We start from the raw sequence: 18526 nt of genomic DNA on the forward strand, positions 1-18526 counted from the left end.
ATGACATCAAGGACATCATACATGAAGAAAGCAAAAGGTCATTAAGCAGAAGAAAAAAAAAAAAAGACAAAAATAGATGTCAGAAGAGACTCTGACACTTGCTCTTGAATATAGAGTAGCCAAAGCAAATGGAAGAAATGACGAATAAAAGCTGAATAGAAGATTTCAAAGGTCCGCTCAAGAAGGCAAAGTATTATGATGAAATATGCAAACACTTGGAGTAAGAGAACCAAAAGGAAAGAACATGCTTGGCATTTCTCAATCTGAAGGAACTTTAAAAAAAAAAAATCAAGCCTTGAGTTGTAATAGTGTAGATGCATGAGCAAAGTATTGAATGATGCATGAAGCATCAAAAGAAGATGGAAGGAATACAGGGAGACACTGTACCAAAAAGAATAGGTCAACATTCAACCAATTCAAGAGGTAGCATATGATTGAGGAAAGATGGTACTGAAGGTGTAAGTCCAAGCTGTACTGAAGCAGCTGGCTAAAAACAAGGCTCCAGGAATTGACAAAATACCAGTTGAGATATTTCAACAAACAGATGCATGCTGGAAGTGCTCACTCATCTATGCCAAGAAATTAGGAAGCCAGCTTCCTGGCCAACCAACTGGAACAGGTTCATATTTATGCCCATTCCAAAGAAAGGTGAGTCAACAGAATGTGAAAATCACACACAAGTAAAATTTTGCTGAAGGTAATTCAAAAGTGGTTGTAGCAGTACATCGAGAGGAAATTGCAAGAACTCAAGCCATTGCTGATGTCAGATGGGTCTTGGCTAAAAGCAGAGAATACCCCAAAGAAGCGTACCTGTTTTATTGACTGTACAAGGGCATTTGACCTGTGGATCATAAAAAATTACGGACAACATTACGAAGAGTGGGAATTCCAGAACACTTCAGTGTACTCATGCGGAACCTGTACATAGACCAGGAGACAGTAGTTCAAAAAGAACAAGGGGATACTGAGTGGTTTAAAGTCAGAAAAAGTGTGCATCAGGGTTGGATCCATTCACCATACTTATTCAATCTGTAGGCTGAGCAAATAATCAAAGAAGCTGGACTATATGAAAAACAACAAGGCATCAGGATTGGAGGAAGGCTTATTAACAACCTGTGATATGCAGATAGACACAACCTTACTTGTTGAAAGCAAAGAGGACTTGAAGCAAAGACTATAGCCTTCAGTGTGGATTACACCTCAACATAAAGAAAACAAAAATCCTCACAACTGGCCAATAAGTAACATCATGATCAATTGCGAAAAGATTAAAGTTATCAAGGATTTCATTTTACTTGGATCCACAATCAACACCCATGAAAGTGGTGGTCAAGAAATAAGGCAATGTATTGCATTGGGCACATCTGCTGCTAAAGACCTCTTTAAACTGTTAAAAAGCAAAGATGTCACTTTGAGAACTAAGATGTGCCTGACTTAAGTTATGGTATTTTCAATTGCCTCACCGGCATACAAAAGCTGGACAATGAAAAAGGAAGACAGAAGAAGAAGAACTGATGCCTTTGAATTATGGTGTTGGGGAAGAATATCGAATATACCATGAACTGCCAGAAGAACAAAGAAATCTGTCTTGGAGGAAGTACAGAAAGAATGCTCCTTAGAAATGAGGATGGTGGGAGTTTGTTTCATGTTCTTTGGACATGTTATTAGGAGGGAATAGTCCCTGGAAAAGGACATTATGCTGATAAATTGGAGGATCACTGAGAAAAAGTAGCCCCTCAACAAGAGGGATTGACACAGTGGCTGTTAAGAATGGGTTCAAACAAACCAACGATTGTGAGGATGGCACAGGACCAGGCAGTGTTTTGTTCTGATGTGTACACAGGTTCAGTATGAGTCAGAAACAACTCGACGGCTCTTAACAACAACAACATGGCATTCTGATCAGGCAGGGTATTACAAGGACTTAGAGGTTACCCCCATTCAAGGCCCTGTCCTTTCATTGGAATATTCAGGGCTTGACCACCCCAAATCTGGTGAGTTAATCTTTAACTACATGAAGAGGTTTGTTGAATATTGAGTGCATAAAACATCAGGGTCACTATGAATTGGCATCAACTCAATAGCTCTGGGGTAAAATGTTAGGAATTTATGAAAGGAGAAGGATAGAATGCTTTAATATACGGCAAGAGATTTAACCTAATTTCAGATGTCCAGGAAAGCCTCCCTGAGGACAGAAGTTTAAACTGTGGAAGACGAATGGGAGTTATTAGATTAAAAGGTGGAGTACAACGGGAGGGAGTAGAACGGAAGGTGATGGTGGCAGGGTTAGTTGTGCAAACAAAGTTAACAAGCAGCATGTGAAAAATATGAAGACATACATATTATTTTCAATATATTCAAGACCCTACCATTCTCTATAAAGAACACACATTACCTTTTATAGAGAAAATTCTGCATTAATTTATTTTCTATGCACTCTTTAAATTGTTTGTACTGAGCAAAAACAACTCCTTCTCCTGGCCTGTATTGTCTGGGCTCCAATCTTCCCTTATGCTCCACTGACAGTTCCTTCAATGAAAACATTTTTACTGAGATTCACTACGTACTAGGCACCATGCAGGGTATTGTCAATGTAGTACTAAACCTCAGTTCTTGAACTAAATGTGCTGATTTTATTTAAAATGAATTGGCACAGTTTTACAATTTGTAAGAGTGTCAAAGAAAGGAAGAACAACTCTAAATATGAATAATAGGTGAAGCCCAATTTAGGTCATTTACATTAGGATGGCAAGGAATTCCTCTCAGGAATAATGTTTGAGCTGAGACCTTAAAGACAAAAAGGAGTTGACCAGATAAAGTACAACAGGATGGGAGTAGAGGTGGGCAGCTGTCCTAAAAAGGGCCCTACCCTAAGGGAGGGTCCAGATTGGGAAAGAACCTGAGTATTATCCCCCCAGGAACAGAAAGAAAGCCAATGTGGCAGGAGGTAGTATATAAATGGAAACTGGACCAAGACATAGTTAAAGTGGAAAATAAGGTCCTAACGATGAAGGTCCTTCTGGGCTATGAGAAGAACATGACTTTTATTCTAAGTGAGGGCTAACTCTAGAGAGGACTTTTAGAATTGCTCACAGACTGTTTAGGAAGAGTCTACCAGTGGTTATGCACACTACCCTTGGACATGACTGTTTTCCATCCACCAACACAACACAACAAACACACAAAGATTTTGTGCCCTTAATAGAAAGAACAGGCTGTTGTTGCTGTTCTGACTCATAGCGACCCTATGCACAACAGAACGAAACACTGCCTGGTCCTGTGTCCTCCTCACAATTGCTGCTCTGCTTGAGCTCATTGTTGCAGCCACTGTATCAATACACCTCTTTGGGGGACTTCCTCTTTTCCACTGACACTGTACTTTGCCAAGCATGATGTCCTTCTCCAGGGACTGATCCCTCCTGACAACATGTCCAAAGTATGTAAGACACAGCCTTGCCATCCCTGCTTCTAAGGAGCCTTCTGATTGTACTTCCCCCAAGACAGATTTGTTCATTGTTTTGGCAGTCCATGGTATATTCAATATTCTTTGCTAACACCACAATTCAAAGGTGTCAATTCTTCTTCGGTCTTCCTTATTTATTGTCTAGCTTTCACATGCATATGATGTGACTGAAAATACCATGGCTTGGGTCAGGTACACCTTAGTCTTCAAGGTGACATCTTTGCTCTTCAACACTTTGAAGAAGTCCTTTGCAGCATATTTACCCCATGCAATGTATCATTTGATTTCTTGACTCCTGCTTCCATGGGCACTGATTGTGGATCCAAGTAAAATGAAATCCTTGACAACTTCAAACTTTTCTCCTTTTATCATGATGTTGCTTATCAGCACAGATGTGAGGATTTTTGTTTTCTTTATGTTGAGCTATAAGCCATACTGAAGGCTGTGGTCTTTGATCTTCATTAGTAATTGCTTCAAGTCCTTTTCACATTCAGCAAACAAGGTTGTGTCATCTGCATAATGCAGGTTGTTAATAAGTCTTCCTCCAATCCTGATGCCCCATTCTTCTTCATATAGTCCAGCTTCTCAGATTATTTGCTCAGGATACAGATTGAATAGGTATGGTGAAAGAATACAACCCTGAGGCATACCTTTCCTGACTTTAAACCACTCAGTATCCCCTTGTTCTGTCCGAACAACTGCCTCTTGATCTATGTAAAGGTTCCTCATGAGCACAATTAAATGTTCTGGAATTCCCACTGTTACCAATGTTACCCATAATTGGTTATGAGCCACACAGTCGAATGCCTTTGCATAATCAATAAAACACAGATAAACATCCTTCTTGTATTCTCTGCTTTCAGTCAGGATCCATCTGATATCAGCAATGATATCCCTGGTTCCATGTCTTCTTCTGAAACCAGCCTGAATTTCTGGCAGTTCCCTGTTGATATACTGCTGCAGCCATTTTTGAATGATCTTCAGCAAAATTTTACTTTCATGTGATATTAATGATATTGTTCTATAATTTCTACATTTGGTTGGATCACCTTTCTTGGGAATAGGCATGAATATGGATCTTTTCCAGTTAGTTGGCCAGGAAGCTGTCTTCCATATTTCTTGGCATAGATGAGTGACCACCTCCAGCCCTGCATCCATTTGTCGAAACATCTCAATTTACATTCTGTCAATTCCTGGAGCCTTGTTTTTTGCTAATGCCTTGAGAGCAGCTTGGGGTTCTTCCTTCAGTACCGTCAGTTCCTGACCATATGCTGCCTCTTGAAATGGTTGAATATTGACTATTTTTGGCATAATGACTCTGTGTATCCCTACCATCTTCTTTTGATAATTCCTGCTACCTTTCGAGCAGGGAGAAGCAGTGTTCTAAGAATAAAGGAATTCATGAAGCCACACTCTGAGTCAGGGTCAGATTGTCAACCCTGGTAAATATGTAGCCTCATCTAAGATTCCCCCTGCCACATTATCCATCTCCTAGCCCTGAATCCCAAATTAGGCACTGAAAAAATTGTTTGATAAGCCCCAATATACTATGCATTGGAGAAATTTTAAAACTGTAAAAGAATCATTCCCTGTCCTTAAGCAGCTTGGAACGCAGTAGAAAAGATATAGACAAGAATTATCTCAAGTTTCAAGTTCAGGATTCAGCAAAAGTCATAGGATGGGAAAAAAATGATAAGATGCAGAGGAGCCAAAAACGAATGATATTAGACATTACTTTTTGGTATGAATATTTTATCCACAACACAATCATATAACAGCCTCTATAAAAAGTTATAAGTAGATACATTAATTAGGGAAATTGCAAAAGCTTGTCAAATATTTAGATGCAAAGTTAGATAGGTGGTTGATTTTATCTCCTATTATCCACTAGGCACTCTTAGGAAACTCTATGGCGTAGTTCTACTCTGTCCTATGGGGTCCTATGAGTCAAAATTGACTTAACAGCAATGGGTTTTTTATTGAGAGCCAAGCTCTTGCACCCTCGATGTGTGTCAAGAACTGTTTGAAAATTTCCCCTTTCTGTAATGGGACAACATATGCATAATACGCTTTGTCATTAAAAGAATCTGAGCCTTTAGAATAAAACCAAGCAGGAAAGTTGAAATTGCTTCAAAAAACCCAAATCATGCAATGCCAAAAGTGAAATGTTTTATATTTGCAAACTATTTCAACTGTGATTTCAAGAAGACCAAAGAAAAAAATTTTCGTGGATTTCATCAGGAGAGATGGAAAAGTTTTTTGGAAGTTCTGTGAATGAGTCAAGGGTGGCAACCAGGAGATTCAAATTGCCTACAGCCAAGTCCCTATGGTGCTTCTTTTATTGTGCTATTAAATTTACCCTAAACAAAACAGACAAGGGGCAAGACTGAGTTCCTTGTACTCAAAAAGCAAAGCCTTTCAAAATGACACGGTGACAGGTTAGATTCCTTATGGTCTATTGGAAAGACTAATAACACAGGTCCCTATCGGAGGGAGCTGTTTGGCAGCACTGAAGAAACATTAAAAATTCAGTTTCTCACATTTATATTTATGGCAGGATGGATCTTTCTTTCTCTTTCTCAGACTTCCTGTTTTACGTCCCCCTACATTCTTACCCCTCATTAAATGTTGCTAAAACAAAGTAGAACAATTTTCTGAGCATAGTAACTGGTTTATTTATACATTTAAAAAATATTTCCTGAGAAATTACTATGGGCTACGATTTCCAGGAAACCCTGGTGGTGTAGTGGTTAAGTGCTATGGCCACTAACTAAAAGTTGGCAGTTCGGATCCCCCAGGCGGTCCTTGGAAACTCTATGGGGGCAGTTCTACTCTGTCCTATAGGGTCTCTATGAGTCGGAATCAACTCGACGGCAAAGTGTAAGGATTTCCAGTGATGAACTCACATAGTCTTGCCCACATGACACATGTATTTTCATGGACCTTACGTTCTAGATCGTTCATCAAAGTTATTCTGTGAAAAACTCTTTCTTATCGAAAGTAAGTTTTGTTTGTCTTTAATGTTTCACCCTAAAGAATACCAAGAGCCTAAACTGCCTTCTTACTACACACAGGGCTTCAAAGGCATGTAGGTATCTTTCTAGTATAGAGCTAAGACTCCCAGGGAGGCCAAAGGAGGACAAAAATATCAAAGAATTGAAAAAGAGGGAAAATAATCAGAGAAAGGGAACTCTGTGCTGTCCATCAGAGATAGACTGAGAATGATCAGATAAATTATGTAATGGGAAATATAAAGAATTGGTGTGTACCATTTTCTTTTGGGTAATGAATTATGTGACCACTTCCCTCACCTTATGAAAATAACCAAGGGGTGTACATTTGAGGAGCACAATTTTCCCTTCCCCCAATTGTCCCATAGGAGGAAGATTTTTACTAGGATATAGTAAAGGGATAGAGATATTAGCAAGACAAATTTTGTTTTTTTCATGTAGATTGTCTTGGTCATCTAGTGCTGCTGTAATAGAAAATACCACAAGTGGATGGCTTCAACAAAGAGGAGTTTATTCTCTCACAGTCCAGTAGGCTAGAAGTCTGAATTCAGGGTGCCGGCTCCAGGGGAAGGCTTCCTCTGTCTGTGGGCTCTGGAGGAAGGCCCTTGTCATCAGTCTTCCCTTGGTCTGGGAGCATCTCACCGCATGAACCTCAGATCCAAAGGATGTGGTCTGCTCCGGGTGCTGCTTTTTTGGTGGTATAAGGTCTCCAACTCTCTGCTTACTTCCTTTTCCTTTCATCTCTTGTAAGATAAAAGGTGGTGCAGGCCACACCCCAGGGAAACTGCCTTTACATTGGATCAGGGATGTGACCTTAGGAAGGGTGTTATAATTCCACCTTAATCCTCTTTAACATAAAATTCCAAAGACAAAATGGAGGACAACCATACAATACTGGGAATCATGGCCCAGCCAAATTGATGAATCCATTTTTGGGGAGACATAATTCAATTCATAACATAGATGTTCCAACCAAAAAAAAAAATATATAGCCTTCTCAATTGATGTCCAGGATCCTGAGCCTAAAGGATAGAGTGTGGACCCAGAGAAAGAGCAGAGGGAAAAAAGAAACAAATGAGGAAACGAAAACTTTCTGCTCCATAAAATTGTGTTCTCACTCTGAAATGGGCATTGATTTGGGCCTTCAAAGAAATTCAGACACAGTCTCTACCACAAAAGGCTCACACCACCAGGAGTGCAATATGCACCATAACTTTAGTCTACAGGAGGGAGACATAAGGGAGGAACAAGTTGCAAAAAGATTTGTTATATCTGTTCTGTCATGGAGACAGAGCAGGCTCCCAGCTGGCAGACACGCAGGCAGAAAGGCACCGTGGCAGGAATACCAGCACAAAGGTACAGATTTGGAAGACGGCAGGGTATGTTAAAGACAGACCCAGTCCTGCAGTCTGCCAGAAATTTAGGGCATCGATAGAATATTCTGCAAGTGAGACTGGAAAATAGAATTGGGTTTCAAGGTTTGGAGCAGAGTGTGAAAAAAAGGAAGCACCTTAAATGCCCAGAGGAGAAACTGGAAATCACATCAGCACGAAATGTAAAATTTCCTGAGGCTGTTATTAGAACAATGATGTCAGGATCAATAATTTCTTCAGAAAGGAAAATTTGCTATTTCTAGACTCACTGAGGGTAGGATAGGAGGACTTGAATCAGAGAGCATAAGAAAAGCTTAATAACCTTATGTGGGTAGATAACGAAAGAGGAACATTGCATTCAGTGTTCAGTTCCTTCCTTCGAGACCAAATTGGAACATAATATGAAAACGCTACTATGGTAAGAAAGAAATTCTTCAAAGCTTGCCATTGGTGTTTAATATGAGTGTGATGCTATTTGTCTGAAAATATAATTCTCCCAAATGAGCTAACATAAAATGTAGCAGATCTTTAGTTGCACCATTTGTAGAGAAATTTAAGTGACATTAAGGAATTTCTAATCTCCCACCCTTTTAGAGCTATGAACCCTCCCTTGAAACTGTATGTCAGACTCACTAAGAACACTATGAGGGGTCAGAAAGCATTATACTAATTCACTTAGAAAGTCAGTTAATATATAACAATTGAGTGCTACCTATGGATCCTACCACCCATCTGTTATTTGTCGTACTGTGGTAGCTTGTGTGTTGCTATGATGCTGGAAGCTATGCCATTGGTATTGCAAATATCAGCAGGGTTACCCATGGTGAACAGGTTTCAGCAGAGCACCCACACTAAGACAGACTAAGAAGAAAGGCCTGGAAATCTGCTTCTGAAAATTAGCCAATGAAAACCTTATGGATCACAACAGAACATTGCCCGACACACTTGCTTTGATCACATCATCAGGAAGAATTAGTAACTAGGGGAAAGCATCAAGCTTGGTAAAGTAGAGGGCCAACAAGGTGAGAGAGACCCTTGATGAGATGGATTGACATAACAGCCACAAAAATGGACTCGAGCATGCGGCAACTGTGAGGATGACACAGGACCAGGCAATGTTTTGTTCTGTTGTACATAAGGTCAGCAAGAGTCAGTCAACTCAACGGCAGCTAACAACAACGGATCAGGCAAGCTACTGGAGTATAACAGGAAACAATGCAGATGCAATCCCTGACCTCATAGAGCTTACAGGCTAGTAGAGATTTTTTAAAAAGGGAGTGAACAAATAATTTCAATTTTATAAAATGTTATGCTTAGGTAATAAGTGGCCATTAAGATTTTATAAAATAATGGTTGTAAATCCTTATGCTTGAATCATAACAAATGTCAAATAAGTCTTAATGATTTTAATATTATTAATGAAAATGTGGGCCTCAGGAAATTGCTTTTGCAAGAGCAATTCGAAAATATAAATTTTGTGGCAGTATAAAAATGTCAAGTAAAAATGATTTCAAAGCAAACAAAATTGCAGTTTCTAGAAGTACAATGGGATCAATGCTGTGCAAAAGTAATGTATTTTTCTGTTTTTAAAACTACACCTACTGTGACAGCATCATTCCTTTTATTTAAGGAAGTGCTTTGCTGTCCGATCACAGAACCAAGACCTACTTTAATGCCAACTAGAAGAAAAGCCGAGAGGAAGGCTAATTACGTTTCATAGCAATTGGAACATTAAAATAATCTAGGGAGCAATTTACTCTCAGGACAAAGAATTTGGGCCTATAATATTTTCACTAAATATTAAATATATCTTTGGGAATAGGGCTGTGCTAAAGAGAAAATGAAAGAGCCCTTGTGCCACAGTGATTAAAGCACTTGGCTGCTAACCAAAAGGTCAGCGGTTCAAACCCACCTGTTGCTCTGCAGGAGAAAGATGTGGCAATCTGCTTCCTTAAAGATTTGCATCCTTGGAAACCCTATGGAGCAGTTCTTCTCTCTCCTATAGGATTGCTATGAGTTAGAATTGTCTGGACAAAAGTGGGTTTGCTTTTTTGGTTTGGGTAAAGAGAAGATAGTTTCAAAACACTCCTTTCACTGTAAATTTTCAATCTGAATAGGATTCAGTATTTTTACGAAAATAAAGCATGTGGGGTATTTTTGTAAGCCACCTACACTAATTTTTTATGCAAATAAAGAACAACATACATTTTGTTTTAAAATGGAAAGAACCAATTAGAAGGATTTAAAAAATCAGATGGCTAATTTTCAGAAGCAGATTGCCAGGCATTTCTTCTTAGTCTGGATGCTCCGCTGAAACCTGTCCACCATAGGTGGCCCTGCTGGTATTATAAATACAGGTGGCATATCCTTCAGCATCACAGCAACACAAAAGCCACCACAGTGTGCCAAACTGACAGATGGGTGGTGGGATCCATAGGTAGCACTCAAAAAAATTCCAAGTCTTTACCAAACTATTGTTATTAGTTGCCATCGAATTGCTTCTGAGTCATGGATACCCTGTGTGTGCTGAGTAAAGTTGCTCTGTAGGGTTTTTGAGACTGACATTTCAGAAGCACACCACTAGGCCTGTCTTCTGAGACACCTCTGAGTGGGTTCGAACCACCAGACTCTTGGCTAGTAGTTGAGCAATTAATCATTTGCGCCACCCAGGGGCCAAAGGGTAGTCTCCTACGAGTCAAGAGTCAAGAAGTAAGAGCTGCCTTCTGTTTCCTAACATCTCTGGGTGGTACAAACAGTTTTCTCTTCGGCTGCTAACCTAAACGAAAGTTGATGTTTTGAATCCAACCAGTCTGGCGATCTGCTTCTGTAAAGAAAACTCTATGGGGCAGTTCTATGCTGCAACACATAGGATCTCCACGAGTTAGAATCAATTTGATGGCAATGGCTTTGTTTTTTTCTATTTTTTTTCAGTATTCCCCTGGTCCCAGTGCTGATACACAGCAGGCCTTCAAGCAATCCTTGCTGGATAAACTGAAATTCTTGGCCTTTGTAAACACCACTATACATTTTAATAACTCAAAAGCATAAGCTGAAAACATTGCTTAGTCATTTCTTACACAAAAGCCTCACATGCTATACTACAGTCTTATTAATAATCCAAGTATTTCAGCTTCCAGGGCCTTCTGACGTGAAACTGGGAGTAAATTTAACTGTGCTATTTCTTCACACTCCTTCCTCTTCCTTACTAATCAGTTTCCATTATTAGCAGTTAACAAGCAAGCCTCACAGGGTCCAGCCTGAGTCTCCACTGCCGTTTCCTATGATTCATTTTCTTATGGTCTTTAAAATAATTTGGTTTGATTTTCTTATCCTCTTAGAATCACTAGAGTTCCATCTGAAAGAAGGAGACTATTAAAAAAAATAGCTTGCTCAGAAATGGGCTAAATAGTGTGGTCACGAAAAGAATTCAGCATGTGATTAGTTGTCAGAAATTTCCTTAAGACTCAGATTAATTATACTTAGCTCATGTTTGGCCAGAATACTTTCACACCAGATATCCTGCATGGTGCCTTAATGTCAATGCTAACTCAGACCACAGCAATAGCCTTTTAACTGTTTTTGCTGCTTCCACTCCATTTCACCTACAATCCATTCACCACAGAGCAGCCAGAGTAATCTTTACAAAATTGAAATTAGATAATGCTGCTCTCCTTAAAATGCTCTGATGGCTTCTACTCCACTTAGAATCAATTCTTATCCCATACCACGACCTTTAAGGCCCTATAGTCTCAGCCCCTGCAGACCTCTCCAAAGCCAACTCACACTGTACACTTGGGTTTACTCTGTATCAATCACATTGGCCTTCTTTCCATTCCTTGGATGCCCTACTTGGTCTCTCATCACTAGAGCCTTCGTATTTGCTTTTTCCTTTAACTAAAATATCCTGCCCCAAGATTTTGGTAATGAGGGCTTCTTATTTGTCTCAGTTCTCTGTCACGAATTCAAAGAGACTTCCCTGAGCAACCGATCTAAAGGACTACCTAAGCCCTCCCTGCCTTATTTCAGTCATGTAATTATTACTTTATAAAATGATGGCCTCCAAGTATTTGTTGACCTGTTGATTGGCTGTCTGTCCAACAGGCCCACCCCTAAGATTTTCAAGGCCTGCTACTGTGTGTTTAAATATTTAAAAGTTATAAATCAAGCTATAAATCTGCTAACTAAAATATGCTCTATCCTTTTACCTCAATAAAAATAGTAACGAAACATCAAGCTCAAATTTTGAAATCTCAAGCTCCTTGTTGTTCTGTGTCAGTATATAACAGCATAGGGGTAAGGGGCAAACCCCTATTCTTCCCACCCCGACACTGCCTCAAACAGTAAAGGGCCATCAAATATGGAGACACATCAACTCATTCATCCATGTTCCAGCTACAGTTTTCCCCCTCAGGTAAACAACCAGCCTTGGTCCCTTTTCAGGCAAAGAAGACACAATAGTGCCATACTATGTCCATATGAGAAAGGACCCATGAAATGGTCTTGTGCACTCTCTAGAACTGGGTTCAGGGTGGTTTGGGCGGGAAATTCAAGGGGGTAGTTACCTGGGTCATGATCTAGAGAGGGGTTAGGAGAATGTTCCTTTGGCCTATCAGACCCCTTGCCCAGTGAGAAATGATTTGAAAGAGTAGGACTAGGTGTGTGCCTTTTATATGCAAGGTCCAGACAGAGACCTGTTTCCCTGAATTTCAGGGAGCATTAAAAAAAAAAAAAAAAAAAATTTTTTTTTTTTTAATCACAGTCTAAGGCAGCTCCTGGGTGTTACAGAGGGTTAAAGTGCTCTGCTATTATCAGAAATGTCAGAGGTTTGAGTTCACCTAGAAGTACTTCAGAGGAAAGGCCTGGTGATCTACTTCTAAAAAATCAGCAACCGAAAACTCAGTGGAGCCCAGTTCTACTCTGACACACATGGGGTTGCCATTAGTCAAAATCAACTTGAAAGATTTTTTTTCTTTCTTGTGTGTTTTTGTTTTTTCTTCACTAAACAGTTCTAGGCTCATAGTCTGTGCTTCATAAATATGTGTGAATAAATACTTGGCACTGAAATGTTTGTGTAAGTAAATATAATATTTTAACCTCAAAGTATCCTTGTAATGTCTAGGTACCCCCACTCCTGTCTTCCTGGTGCAAAAATTTGAGTACAAGAAGGGAGAATAGATGAGAATAAGTTCACATGCTGTCAGGACTAAAAATGAGGATTAAAAAGAATCAGAAATCCAAGAATAGATGCTTAGTCATTTGAATCCCAAGGACAATGCTACCCACCAGATTGCAGATTCTGTGGAATGCAAAATTATTACCCTTCAAGTAACACAGGAGAAAAGAAATTTAAAATTCCCACCTTTCACCTAAAATGATGGGGAACATGAATCTAAAACATATTGAGATTGATTAGGAAAATAGGTGTTTAGGTGGGCCAATAGGCTGAACTTGGGCCACCCTGGCAGAGGCCCACCATTCCTGTTGGAAAGCCCAGAGTTCACCTAGAGACTGAGATGCTAGGAGCAACTAGAAATCTGCTATGGGAATTCTCAGAGTCTGTCAGGGTTTTCAATGTGCTGACTGACAACTTTCCTAATATATTAAAGGTAATGATTCTCAAAGAATAAACATCTGGAAAAGAGAGTTTCCTATTGTATCAAGTTTTTCTGATCAAGGAAAAACTATTATCTCCAATTCAAAATAAAAACAAAAAATGTCAATGGTCTGATGACATGACAAAAACGAGCATAGTAATAACAACAATAATCATAGCTAACATATACTGATTATACCTTTTCAAGCCATGAACAAAAAAAAAAAAAAATTTTTTTTTTTTTTTAACACTATCTCGGTAACCCAAGGCATCATCACCTCTCACCTAGACTATCACAGTAGCCTCTGTCAGTATCCTCCTAACTTCATGTTGTAACCAGACTTCAGAATGCAAACGAGTCACCACAAACAACCCTATCCTTTTTAAAACCCTTCCATGCCTTCTCGAAGATCTCAGTTAAAACTCAGAACGCTTAACATGATCCAGCCTCCTCACACTCCAGTCTCTTCCTCCTCATTCCTTGGGCTCCTGTCACTCTGGCCATCACTTCCATTCCTTAGACTCTGCCTGCTTCTTGTTGATACAGAGCCTTGTGTATATTATTCTCCATGTGATAAAACTGTCCTCCTCTTCCTCCCTTAGCTAATTTCTACTAACCTTTGAGATCTAGCTTTAATGTCATTCTCTCAACGAAGTTTCCTTGATCTCTCAGACTCAGAATATAACTTAAAGTTATAGCACTCCATTACTTTTTATTATAACACAAGTAACAGTTAAGATTTTACACATATACATGCCTGGAGAAGGACATCATATTTGGTAAAGTAGAGGGTCAGTGAAAAAAAGGAAGATCCTTGTCATGGATCAATTTGTGTCCCCCAATAATATGTGTTAACTTGACTAGTCCTTGATTCCCAGTATTTTGTGATTATCCTCCATTTTGTGATGTGTTGTAAATCCTAATCTCTGCCTGTGGTTAATGAGGCAGGATCAGGCTATGTTAAAGAGGATTAGGTTATATTTATGTTAATGAGGCAGGATTAGGATGGGATGCAACACCTTTACCTGTTACAGCCCTTATCCCACGTAAAGGGAGTTTCCCTGGGGTGTGGTCTGTATCACCTTTTACCTTACAGAGATAAAAGGAGAGAAAAGCAAGCAGAGAAGGAGGGACCTCACTACCACCAAGAAAGAAGAGCCAGGAGTGAAGCTCATACTGTGGATCCAGGGTCCCTGTGCTAAGAACCTCCTAGACCCAGGGGAAGGTCGATGCCAAAATACATGGGGATATTCAAGGAATGCTAGGTCTACAGATATCAAAAGCAGAGAAGGACTTTTCCACAGACCTGACAGAGACAGAAAGCCTTTCCCTAGAGCTGGAGCTCTGTTTGCTAAAGCTATCCATTTATGGCATTTCTGTTATAGCAACACTAGATAACTAAGACAACCTTCAATGAGATGGATTGACACAGTGGCTGCAACAATGGGCTCAAACATAGCAATGATTGTGAGGATGGTGCAGGACTGGGCAGAACTTCATTCTGTTGTATATGGGGTTGCTATGAGTCAAAACCAACTCAGCAGCACCTAACAATAACAAAAATGTGTGGTTATTTAATTTATAGCCATTTTCCCAAACAGCCTCACAAACTTGCCAACTTATAGGTTCCATGTAGGCAGAATAGGTGTGTTTTGCTTCACTCTTAACCTAAATCTATTCTCTGCCCATGGTTGGTGCTCAATGAGTAGTTCTTGAATAAAAGAATAGGAAGACTGAGCATATTGTGTGAAATGCACCATGCCCTGCATTATTCATGATACAGATGAGGAAAGCTAAGCTTAAGAATTTGAGTAATTTGGGAGAAACGTGGTGCTGTAGATAGACGCACAATGCCAACCCTCTTCAGCAAAGATCCAAAAAACTAAGAACATATACAAACCTCAAACATGGAACCCTAAGATCAAATGAAGGAATAAAGAACTAGATCAAACAGTGAGCGGAAGAAGAAACTTACAGAAAAGAGTGTGCAGAGCCCCTGCTAACTAACACAGTAGAGTGTCACCATCTTGGAACACAGCAAGCAAGGGCCCTGGACAGGGAGCATGGGAAGGCTACTTCCTGGAGCTCCCAATAGGAGACAGAGCACCCAGTAGTCAGAGAAACACACTTTCCAACCCCTCACCCTTATGCCCCATATACCAATTCCACTCCTTCCCTAGAGAGCCAGCAGCTTGGATCTACCCTGCCCACATTAGCTGGCTCCAACAGCACTATTTTCTCTTTCACTTTCTTCCTTATGCCATCTCCACCCACTTCCAATGGGCCATGCTGCACCACTCAGCAAGAGAGCCACTGGCCATCACCACCCTGGGTCTGTCCCAGCCCACTAGCCAGCCTCCACTGAACCACCAGTTTTATTTATTTTTATTTTTAATTATGGTTTCTCCTTTTTTTATTTCTTCTTTTTCTTTCTCCCTCCTACCTAGCCCTGTATGCCACCCATTTCACCCTGCTGCCAGACTCCACCCCCACTTCAGCTAGAGAACCCACCACCATCCCAGGTCCACCCCTCCTCTACTTGCTGACTCCTGCCTTGCTGTCGCTTTTTTCTTTGTTTTCTGTCTTTTTTTTCTTTCCCCCTCCTACCTAATCCCATAAGCCACCTCAGCTCCTTTTTCACTCACACTCAGGTCCGCACAGCCCCCACACACAGAGCTCCACCATAAAGCCAGTTTTTTAAATTTTTTTTCCACATTCTTCCTTTTTTTCTGTCTCCCACCTAGCCCTGTACAGCACCTCCTCCCTTTCCTGCCAGAACTTGCTGTACCACTGCAGCAAGAAAGCCAATGGCACACGGGGCGACCATGGCCTTGAGTCTGCCCCGCCCCCACACATGGCCCCCACCACAGCAACAATTTTTTTTTCTTTCTCTTCTTTCTCACTGCCGTCTAGCTCAGTACTTCACCTCACCTCTTTACTAACCAGCCTCAGGATATGCCCTACCTTACTGGCCAGCCCCAAATGCTGTCATTTTTTTTCTTTTTTCTCTTTTCTTCTTTCTTCCCTTTTCTTTCTCCCTCCCATCTAGCCCTGTATGCCAACACTCCTCTCCATTGTTCTCACCATGCTGCTGTGGCAACTGCATCCCCAACACTCAGGCCCATGACCACACCAGGCCCACACTGCTTCTTCCCTCCTGACACTCAACCAGCTGCTGGTGGGAGGCAAGCCTATATCACTCATCTTCCAACACCCTTGATTATGTAGTAAGGGGCTGTGAACACTCCCACACAGATGGACCAACATCAGGAGGCAGAGAATGCCCACCCAGTCTGCCTTCAGCCACCTCAGCAAACCAGTCTACAGCAAAGCAGGCTTGCCCTGACTACTGCTGCCTTGTCCACCCAGACAAGGTGATGAGAGTTATCATGCCCGCAGACAAGCAAGCAGTCAAGCATGCCTAGCCTGCCCACCCTGACATACAAAAACAAAACAAAAAAGCAGTATGAAACAAACATACAATCAATCAATAAATAGTTAACATCTTGGAGACAGCAGAAAATATCAAAACATAAAAAAAAAGCAGGAGAAGATGGCTCTGGTAAGTGACCAAAATAAAGAATCAGATGACCTTTCAGTAGAAAAAAAGGCAGTGTAATTACCTGATACGGAATTCAAAAGATTAATATTTAGGGCTCTGAAAGAGATTAGGAAAGAGATCAAGGAAAACACAGGCAAAGCCAAGGAAAAAATAGACAAAATCACAGAAAACACAGAAAAATCCAATGAAAACAGCCAATATAAAGGAAAACACAGACAAAACAATAAGAATTCAGGAAAATAATATAAAAACAAAACATCAAAATGAATAAACAATTAGAAAGCATACAAAAACAACTAGAAGTCCAAAAGATAAACAACAAAATTTCAGGAACAGAACTCAACAGAAGGTCTTAGGAGCAAATTTGAAACAATAGAAGACAGAATCAGTGAGATTGAAGACAAATCTATGGCCACCATTTTGAGGAACATACAAAGAAAAGAAAGAAGAAAACTTAAGAACCATGTGGGAAACAATCAGGAACAAAAATTTGCTCCTGATCAGAAAGTTCCAGAACCTGAGTAGAAAATGGAAAACACAGAGATTGTTGATGATTTGTTGGCAGAAAACTTCTCAAATATCATGAAAAACAAAAAGGTAACCATCCAAGAAATTCAACAAATCTATGTAGGATAGGCCCCAAAGGAAAGTCATGGGGCAATCACACTCGCCAAAACCAAAGGCAAAGAAAGAATCCTGAGAGTAGCTCAAGAAAAATTAAAAATCATTTACAAAGGGGAAATAAGACTAAACTTTGATTACTCGACAGAAATCACGTAGGCAAGAAGGCAATGGGATGACATATATAAAACCTTGAATCAAAAAGCTGCCAGCAAAACTGCCTCTCAAATACAATGGTGAAATTAGGACATTTTCAGATAAAAAGGCATTAAAGGAATTCATTTAAAAAAAAAAAAATTAAATGTAAAAGTAATATGAAAGTGATTCTCTCGGTTAGAGAACCAAGACAACAATGGAGTCTAAGGCACATGAAAGCATTAGTCAGATACCACCCTAGGAAAGGAACTTTCAATGATTAAAAAAAAAAAAAAAAAGACTTGAAACAGGGAAACAGAGATGTCAATCTGTAAATGATGACAACGTCACAACAATAAAAGAGGTACTAAACAGTGTAAGCATAGAACTTTCAGATGGAGAGGAAGTAAGGAGATATAAAGTAATAAAAGACTGGTTCAAACTTAGGAAGATAAGGGTGAATTTCAAGGTAACCACAAAGAAAGTTAACAAACCTTCTCATCAGAATAAAGAAGAAAAACATAAAGACACAGTAAACACAAAATCTATAATAACAAAAGAAAAGAAAATTCACAAACAAAAGGAACTCAGCAAATGAAAGTAAGAGGAACAAAGAAAATGCCAGCATCACACACACAAAAAAAGCACAGCACGACCACAATAAACTCATACCTATCAATAAACACATAGAACGTAAATGGCTTAAATGCACTATAAAGAGACAGAGAGTGGCAGAATGGATTAAAAAAAAAAAATGACCCATCAAT

The sequence above is a fragment of the Loxodonta africana genome, chromosome 2 (assembly GCF_030014295.1).
Source record: "Loxodonta africana isolate mLoxAfr1 chromosome 2, mLoxAfr1.hap2, whole genome shotgun sequence".
NCBI lineage: Eukaryota > Metazoa > Chordata > Mammalia > Proboscidea > Elephantidae > Loxodonta > Loxodonta africana.